The following is a 10,330-nucleotide window of genomic DNA, read 5'->3' as shown; positions in this document are numbered from 1 at the left end:
AGAGAGTGTCGTCAGGTTTCTCTGGTATAAAGTAGCTCTTTTCTCCCCTTTCTCATACTGTACTCTTTTGAAATAAGTCACTATGTTCAACTCCAACTGAACACATGGGGAATTCTATTCCACCTCCCTGAGGGTATAGGATCTACATAAAATTTTTAGAATTCTTTGGTACAGAAAATGTGTCTATTTTCCTTCATTTATTTATTCAATAATTGATTCATATCAGTATGGACTCTTAAATTTAGTTTCTACTTTGGGTTTCAACCCTACACTACTTCATTTATTTTGTTGCTTACCATTTCCAGCCTTGGCCATTGGGAGCTCTTTCAGGTGGCTGTGTCCCTCTGACACATCCCCATCACTGTGTTGTTGTTGTTTTTCTGAGCACTTTCTTTTTGGCGCTATAAGACGCTCCAGGCTCATCTTGTTTATTTTCTACCCTAGTCCTAAAATCAGCCATTTATCCAAGTTCCGGTTCCTTTTGTTGGAGAATAATATTAGAAACCAAGATCTGGGTGCTAGGTATGCTCATTGCTACTGGGGTGTCATTGCCTCTAGGTCCTCTCAGGTGACAGAACAAGGAAGTACAAATGTATGTACACTAACCCATGTATATACACATATCTATAAGTATTTCTATATATAACCATATGTGTTTATATTAAGCTAACATGAGTCCATATTGATGTCTCCAACTCTAATCTGTTATCACATGGATGATTCCAGCCTCCTCCTTTTACTTATCTGTAACCTCCAACCAAACTTGGCTCCCACCATTGTGCATGCATTTACTTAATTGTTGAGTTTCAGTATGCATGTATAGTGGCATTAAAATCATTAATCTGTACTCCCCTGGGACATAGCATTATCAACTAGGGTAGAGTGCTTACATACAGTTCATTTTGCCTTTAGTCTTACAGACTCCACTCATTTCTGAGATTACTTAGGTCAGCCCCTTTTTTTCTCCACACCTTTCAGTGAGGGTGTTTAACACATTTGTAGCACAGTTATATTGTTTTATCACAATTCTGCATTTCATTCTGGCATACCCAACATACTAAATGATTTTTTAAATTTGCATACATTAAGGTTCACTCTTTATTCTATAAAGTTCTATGGGTTTCTGACAAATGCATAATATCATGTGCCCACCATCACAATTATCATATTTCACTCTCTTAAATAATCCCCTGTGCTTCACTTATTTCAACCCTTTCCCATTTTCCCTAAGCTGCCATAGAACTAGAACAAATAATCTTAAAATTTGCATGGAAACATAAAAGACCCCTAATATCTGAAACAATCTTGAGAAAGAAGAACAGAGCTGGAGAAATCATCCCCTCCCCGACTTCAGACTATACTACAAAGTTATAGTAATCAAAACAGTATGGTACTGGCATAAAAACAGACACATATATCAAAGGAACAGAGAGCCCAGAAACAAACAAACAAACAAACAAACAAACCCACGCACTTATGGTCAATTAATCCACGACAAAAGATGCAAGAATATACAATGGAGAAAAGATGGTCTCTTCAATAAATGGTGCTGGGAAAACTGGACAGCTACATGTAAAGGAAATTAGAACATTTTCTCACACCGTGAATAAAAATAAACTCAAAATGGATTAAAGCCCTAAATATAAGACCTGAAACCATAAAACTCCTAGAAGAAAACATAGGCAGAACACTCTTTGACATAAATAGTAGCAGTATTTTTTTTATCTGTCTCCTAAGGCAAAGGAAACAAAAGCAAAAATAAACAAATGGGACCTAATTGAAAAGCTTTTGCACAGCAAAGGAAACCATCAACAAAACAAAAAGACAGCTTACTGAATGGGAGAAAATATTTGCAAATGATATGACCAATGAGGGGTTAGTATCCAAAATATATAAACAGCTCATACAACTCCATATCAAAAAATAACCTGATTACAAAATGGGCAGAAGACCTGAATAGACATTTTTCCAAAGAAGACATACAGAAAACCACAAATAACAAATACTGCTGAGGATGTGGAGAAAAGGGAACCCTAGTAAACTGTTGGTGGGAATGTAAATTGGTGCAGCCACTGTGGAAAACAACATGAAGATTCCACAAAAAACTAAAAACAGAGTTGCCATATGATCCAGCAATTCCACTCCTGGATATATATCTGAAGAAAATGAAAACACTAATTTGAAAAGATACATGCACCCCAATGTTCATAGCACCATTATTTACACTAGCCAAGATATGGAAGCTATCTAAGTATCCATCAATAGATGAATGGATAAAGAAGATGTAGTATATATAAAAACAATGGAATACTACTCAGCCATAAAAAAGAATAAATTTTGTCATTTGCGACAACAGGGATGGACCTAGATGGTATTATGCTTAGTGAAAAAAGTCAGAGAAGGACAAATATTGTGTGTTATCACTTATATGTGGAATCTAAAAAATAAAACGAACTAGTGACTATAACAACAAAGAAACAGACTCACAGATATAGAGAACTAGTGGTTACCAGTGCAGAGAGTGGGGGAGGGGCAATATAGGGGTATGGGATTAAGAGGTACAAACTGTGTATAAATTAAATAAGCTACAAGGATATATAGCACAGGGAATATAGTCAACATCTTATAATAACTATAAATAGAGTATAACCTATAAAAATTTTGAATCACTATGTTGTATACCTGAAACTAACATAATACTGTAAATCAACTATACCTCGATAAAAAATAAAATAAATTAAAATTAAAAACTTACTGGCAGGGTTTTGGTAAAAGCAACAGTTTGGAATACCCCAGCATAGGGATGAGCATGTAGCAATTGACCAATCAAAATGAGTTCCCTTTTCTCCATTTTAAATGCTTTCTTGACTGTTTTCATGGTATACTCTGACCATTTTATTCCAAACATTATGAAGGACTGGCATAGTTATTATTATGAAATATCTCCCAATAGATGCACAAACATGCAAGATGGGTTATAATCTAGAGTTTTGCTTCTCTTGGAAACTGACTACCTAGAATAAAGAAGTAAGCCTATTTGACAATCTTTTTTAGAAGGGAGTGATTCATGTTGAATCCACAGGAAGTTAATACTGGTCAATTTTTTAACTATTAGGGGAAGGGATGAGAATTTACTAACTTCATGGAAACAATAAGTAGCAAATAGCACATATGATTAAAAAAAACAGGGGGGGTGAAAAAAGTGATGTGTTCTTTTTTTTTTTTTTAACAAGGCAAACAGGAAAATGACCAGGAAGAACTTTTTTTTGAAGCAACAATGGATCTTTTTATGACGACACCTTTGTACTTTTAAATTTCTGGACCCTTGTTTCACTACACTTTTACATAAGTGAGATTATTAGGTAAAAATCATAAGCAGTTTAAAGATTTTGGTATAAATCTTGTTTTCCAAAAACCCATCCTTCATTCTTCACAGTAAAAAATACATACACAGGCAAGCAAGCAAGCGACAACAGAACTAAAAGCCAGAAAAGGTGAAAAGAGGGAAAAATAAAAGAACTGCATTTATCAGGTCTTTATGCTCCAGGCATGCTAGGAATTACACACGTTTAAATTATTTAATCCTCATGACATATTTATACGATTCTTACTTTATAGATGAGAACTGAGGACTCAGAAAACCTAAGTAACTTGCCACATATGGTTCACATGGCAGAGACAGGAAGCCAAGTGTGCCTCAAATCCAAGCCGTCTAGTCCCATCTCAAAATCATTGTACCATAATGCTCTAACTCTTTAATTTCTGAAAAGGGGAAACAGCGTGGAAAATTTTTTAATTTCCCAAAAACACTGCCAACGTTCCTAGATATTTTATAAACTCAATCCTAAATTCTGCTTATTTTCTTGTATGGATAGCCTAAGAATTCCTTTAGCAGTTCTGAAAGGAAAGAAATCACCCTTCATTTCTTGTAAGATACAGACAGGTGCATTTTCACAATGACCTCCCTAAGACAGCAACCCTCCTCTTGCATCTCCCCAGTAGTCATTAGTGAATCCCAGAGCCCGCCATTCCTGCTTTCAAAAGATCTGCCAGCCCAGCAGTAGTGGCACTAATGAGACCTGGCCATGGTGTAACAGATGCCAGTGACTCACGGGAGAGAGGGGCCAGGTCTAGCGATGTCTCTCCCTCTTGTTGCAAATATTAAGCCCAACCAAATTCTTCACAGTAAAACTGATGATGAAACTCACAGAAGGGAAAATGTCAGGGGGTCAGAAGTGGTCACAGAAACCACTGTAGAACCCAATTAAAGGTGGGGATTTTCCAGCTTCCCTGTGACAGGTATTTTTGTGTACATTCCCCTCTCGTTTCCCCAAGGAGAGGTGGTGAAATATAAACCAAGAGTAGGAAACACTGCTCTAAGAAAGGAACTTACAGAATTTACAGTAGTGGGTGCAAAGCAAATTAATTAGGAGTAATTAAAGATACTCTAAGAGAAAACAACCCTCTGTCATGTCAACTAGGCTGAGATGGGGAAATGGTAACTGTTAAATTTTAGAGATTTTATTCCCAAGAGAGAAATAGGGCTGTCTCCCCACACTCATGCTGAGAATCTCAGGTGGGAGTGTTTTGAAAGCCACTTGTCTAGGGTCTGATCTTCCATTTTGCAAGTCCAGAAATTCAATTTTGTCCACATATTCAAAGCTACTCAGGTTCTCAGGGACTTTCATGCTCACTGACTTATAAGATCCTAAAACACAAAACAGAATGCCAAAGGCGTGACGGTTTTTTTCACTTATAATATTTTTGTTCGTATTTTTAAAATTTAAAATAGTGGACAAATTTTTTATTAGTTAAAATACTAACATCAGGGAACCCTCTTGTACCAGCTAGCTACCGCTGTATAACAACCATGTCAAAACTTAGAGACGTAAAACAACAAGCATTTGTGTTTTCTCACACATCTAAATTCAGCAGCGCAGTTCTCGGCCAGGCTCAGCTGATCTCTCCTGGTCTCACACAGGCACTTGTGGTCAGCTGGTGGTTGGGCCATAGGCAGCTGATCTAAGATGGCCTCACACACATGTCTAGTGTTACGTGGCAATCAGCCATTGCAATATGAGTGAATGGGCCTTGTTTCTCATCACTGAGCAAGTTGGCCTGGGCGTGTTCCCGTGATGGCTGTGCAAGGTTCAGAGATGTGGAGGAGTATTCAAGACCTCATGAGACCTAGGCTTAGAACTGGCACACCATCACTTCCACCAAATTGTACTGGCCGAAACAAGTCATAAAGCCAGCCTAGATTCAAGGGGTGAAGAAATAGTCTCTACCTATTAATGGGGTGAGTCACAAAGTCACATACATGATATAGGAAAGGAAATCATTACAGCTATTTTAGCACCAATCTTCCATACCTCCCTTTCTCAGGTTCTTAGAATCTGAATTAATAAGCAGAGGTCACTTGATAAATACAAAATCAAATCTAGCTGGACAGTGCCCCGGGGTTATTTCAACCAAGCTTCAAAAGAACTTGATCAACTATGCGTGCTTCAAATCCAAAATGTACCGAAACGCCAGATTGTCCCTTTCCCTCTCCTGCCACACCCACACGCCCCAAATGTCTACTTGGAGATTATCTCTCAGACTGGACTCTTTCTGCAGACGCCTGCCACTAAACCCTTCCATTCTGCATTGTTCTTTGTTGGTTTCACTCTTCTGGTGACACCTGTTTTCACATAATAGATTTACTTTCTGTAGTCTCTACAATAATTACTATTTTAGGCTTTCAGTCAATAAAAATTTAATTGCTGCTAAAGTTGATGCAGGAAAAGATAGAGGAAAACATTCTTCATCTCCCACCCCCTCCTCAGGGGTATCAAGGCAACAGCACTCCGGAATCTGGAAGGAGAATCCTTTTCTTTTTGCTTTCATTAGCTATTGCTGTAACGACTGGGAATTTCTGGCCCTATGGTTCATAATTCAGTGGAAGAGCCCAAACATCTGTGGACCACAGGTTTCCTGCATACACAGGGACATTTCCTCAACTCTACCGGAACTGAAACCAAGTTATTTTGCAGAAATTCAAGGAGCTCAAACCCTGTGAGAGTAAATTAGCATTTAGGTATTCGACACGGCTTTGGGATGAGTCTTTCAGTCGAAATTAGTTTTCTAGGCCGCTATTCCATTACACGGTGCCCTCCTTAGGAGAGCCCAAGGGAGAAATTTCTCTCTGATCTCAGAATGGGAAATAGTTGGGCTGCTTCTTAGTACTTGGAGTGGTTTTGTGCTGGCTGTTACTACAGATAATGTAGATCATGCATATGAGGGTATCTCCTTGGTGTAGCGCCTAATCTGAGACCCACTTCTAGTAAATCTATAGGACTTTGGGTGTGAATTTTAGATATTAACCTCACACCTGACTTTGCCTTATCTTTTCTAGTTCTATATACTCTCTATTCTGCTTCCCTCATTCAATTACTTTTATTTTTTATTTTTTTGGTCCTACTTAAGATACTTATATAAACAGATTTAAATGCCCTTCAGAGCTTCAGAGACTAAACAAGCAAACAAACAAATAAGTGCCAATTTCTCAAGAAATGTATAATATTTTAAACACTTTAAAAAATTCTTCAATTTAATCTATTTTGACAGAACTCTCCCTTTTCAATTTCAGATACTATGGCTAAGTTAATCATCTTCTCAATGGTTCATTATCATCTTTGGCTTAAGAAGACCCCTCACATTTTTTTTCTTTTTTTCCCCTATATCCCACTGCTATTCCTCACCTAGCCCAAGGCAATCATTTCAAGGTGCTCAACGCAAGCCCTTTTGTTAATATGTGTTCTTATAAAACGTATACTTTTATATGCATGGATCTTAACAGTGTGTAAATATTGTTGTTGTAAACCTGAATCTCTCTTCTTTCTTCATCCAGCACTATGTTTTAAAGATCCATATATTTTACTATGGGTATATCTACTCTGTTACTTCTTTCTGCTGAATAGCATGAACCTAACACATTCTGCCTCCCCACTCCCCAAAGGGCCTCCAATCCCCTACCACCACAGAAACACTGTGAAGACAACCCTTACACACAGGGTGAGCACTTTTGAGAAACAAAAGGGTGCCATTCATAATTCCACCGAGACAGCATATGTACACTATAACTGTCCCAGACAAGCTAAAATGCCTTGTCACCTTACTCATACAGGACCTTAATAAACTCTGTGAGAATTCCTTCCGGATATGTACCCAGGGGTGGATTTGCTGGGTCAAGAAGTAGACCTTGACCTAATTGACTATTACCACCAGAATCCTCTGCAGAACTTCTACACCAGTTGGCCTTCCCATCAGCAGTGCATAAGGGTTCCCGTGGTCGCACATCCCTGCCAACACTTGGCATTATCCTAATCTTGCCAGTGTAGTACATGCAAAGTGATATCTCAATTTATCTTGTATTTTTCTGTCAACTAATGAGTTTGAGCATTTTTTCATATTCTTAACTTTTTGTATTTTTTCTTTCTGTGCATTTTGACTCTATCTTTGCCCATTTTCCATTGATGTATCTGTTTTGTTGATTTGCAACAGACAGAAATTTTTCTAAAGTGAGCACACACTTCTTTGTCTCCGTAGTGTGTAACGAGCATGACTATCTTTTCTGGCAGAACTAGAGTCACATGATGATGAGTATAAGTAACAATGCTGGGGTTATAAGATGCTATAGAATCTAGAGTTATTTGGGTACACACCAATTGTTATGGATTGACTCATGCCCCCCCCCAAAATGCATATGCTGAAGCCCTAACCTCCCATGTGACTATATTTGGAGCTGTGGCCTTTAAGAAGATAATTAAAGTTAAATGAGGTCACAAGTGTATGGGGGTCCTACTCCAATGTGGCTTGTAACCCTATAAATCGAGAGAGAGACACCAAGCAGGTGGGGCACACACAGAAAAAGGCCACGTGAGGACACAGCAAGAAGGCAGCCATTTGCACACTGAGGAGAGAGGCCTCGGGAGAAACCAAACCTGACAACACCTTGATCTCAGACTTCTAGCTTCCAGAACTGAAAGAAAATAAAGTTCTGTTATCTAAGCCACCCAGTCTGTGGTATTTTGTTATGGCAGCCCTAGCAGACAAATACACCAATCAACATATAGGAAACATCTTTACATTTAGTCATTTGCATCTTCCTCTTAAGATAAGATGAAAGATGCCCAGCTGTGTGCTATACCTGGCTGTCTTTCTGGAAAATTATTTACCAAGTCAAGGGCAAAAGTAGCCATATTCCAAATGATTTCCTCAGACCCCAGCAAATCTTTTTTTTTAATTGCAGGTATCAGTGTCATCTGTCCTAGCAGCATCTTCCAACACAGCACAAACAATAGATCATGGGTACTGCCAGCTCTCTTTTATATAACTCACCCTGTTTACTCAAGGGTTTGAAGGAGGATTATCTCTCATCATTTAAGAATTTGAATGGAATTTCAGTGGAAGGAGTTTGCTTGAAAACTTATCAATTCTTCATCCTCTGGGGAAAATAACAGTTCTGAAGACATAATACCAGAATAAGGATGGAAAATAAGTTTGACTTCACATAACACCAATCAAATTGACAATGGTTGTGCAGAGTGTCCCGCTGAGAAAAATGCAAAGGTGAATACAAACTCAGTAGGTAAAAGTGCCATAACGGATTAGTAATGTCTGTCATGGCCCTGGGTGTCAGGTGGGGTAGGCCATATGTTTGCCATCTCTGTCTGTGTAGACCTTCACTTTGTTTTTAATGTTTGGCTATGAAAAAATTCCTGATGTAGGCATCCTTCAAAATTTCATCTTGACTATGATGAGGCGGGAAGTTCAGTATGTTACTTACAAGTTGAAGAAAACCATTTGGGGGTATCACCTCTCAACTCCATTTTCTTTTCTGGAAAATGCTTGGTTAATAGCAGCCTTGAGCACTTTTATGTACTTGGCACTGATGTGAGCACTTTGTATCTATTAACTCAAACTACACAGAATCCCCTTCTTACAAGTAAGGCCACTGAGGCCCAAAGAGGTTAAGCAACTTTTCAAAGTCTTGGAGCCAAGAAGTGGGGATTCAAACCCAGAAGTGTGATCCCTTTTAAATATTACATCATTTTGATGCCTGCAAAAAAGATGGTGAACACCTTAATAGGAATTAACGCTATTTTTCACAATGAGCTGACAATAAAAATGGTCTCTTATCTTTAGGTAAACTCATGGTACTGATGTAAAAATTAAAAGGAAAAATCATGGAACTAATCAGAAAAAAAATGTTGTTTATCCATCCATGTGTTTCTGGAGTGTCCGGGATGTGCCATGCCCCGTGTTGAGCTTCATGTAGATTATCTCATTTAATCCTCTAAACCATCCTATGAAGTGGTTATCCCCACTTTATGGATGAGGAAGTGAAGGCAGAGAAGTGAAGCAACTTGCTCCCAAATCACACAACTGACAAATGATGAAGCTGGGATCCTAAACTGCGTGGTCTGACTCCAGAGCTCAGTCTTTAAAACCACTCTTTACCCTGAACCCAAACTTTTCAGTTTCACTAGGTGGGCCTCCAAGTTAGATACACGTAAAAATCTTAAACTCCTTTAAATTGCTTACTTCTTTGGGCACTTGGAAGCATCAAAACTTGCTGTGTGACACTTGGAGTGCTTTATAAAAATTAATCAGTTCTGTCATTTCTAGGAAACTGTTCAGGGTATAGACTGTGTTCAGAAATCAGGTATTTCTTCCCCTGGAAAAGTCAGTGAATTCTTTTTCAGCTACATGGTTTCCTTTTTTTTTTTTTTTAAACTTATTTTCCAATGTGATATCCTCCTCTGATTCATCAAGAGAAAATACACATGGCTCCAACACCTGTGTTGTTCTTAAAAACCTTTTGCTTCTGCAATTTACAGTGGTCCAAAGATGCTGGAGGGATCTATACTTTTTCCAGCTGGAGAAAGTTTGTCATAGGTCCTGTAGGATGGTTTAGGGGACACTGCTAATTATTTTGCTGCTTGTGTGTATGCTATTGGCAACGTGTATAATCTCAAAGATTACAATCAGGGAACTGACTGCAAGCTGCCATCATAAACTGCACCAGAAATTATTTACAAAACCTGATTTAACACCATGTTTCAGCATTCTCCAGAGCTGGCCTTATCTTGCTGGACTGTTCCCTATCAGACTTCAAATCTCCAAGTCACCAGACCCTTCTGGAGAGCACCCTTGAACTTCTAATGAATGTCCTGTGACTCCACAGAAGTTAACAGCACTTGGTCCAACTTTTCACTAACTGGCACCCTCCATCACCACCTTTGCCACCCGCAGACCCCGCTGGAGAGTGACTTCCGACCCTTTA

At 38.6% G+C, this 10,330-nt stretch overlaps 1 long non-coding RNA gene across 14 annotated transcripts in view; it reads right to left on the bottom strand.

Moving 5' to 3' along the window:
• Nucleotides 1–10,330, bottom strand: part of LOC309634102 — a 149,717-nt gene that overhangs the window by 63,872 nt on the left and 75,515 nt on the right. The window contains exon 5 of one of the 14 annotated variants that reach the window (XR_014247843.1): nucleotides 297–9,721. The exons of the other annotated variants lie outside the window; for them this stretch is intronic. This is a non-coding gene — a long non-coding RNA (uncharacterized lncRNA). The remainder of the gene's footprint in view (nucleotides 1–296; nucleotides 9,722–10,330) is intronic. 14 annotated transcript variants of the gene reach the window in all.

This window comes from Balaenoptera borealis, assembly GCF_965194805.1.
Source record: "Balaenoptera borealis genome assembly, chromosome: 8".
Lineage (NCBI taxonomy): Eukaryota > Metazoa > Chordata > Mammalia > Artiodactyla > Balaenopteridae > Balaenoptera > Balaenoptera borealis.
This window is presented reverse-complemented; position numbering and strand designations above follow the sequence as displayed.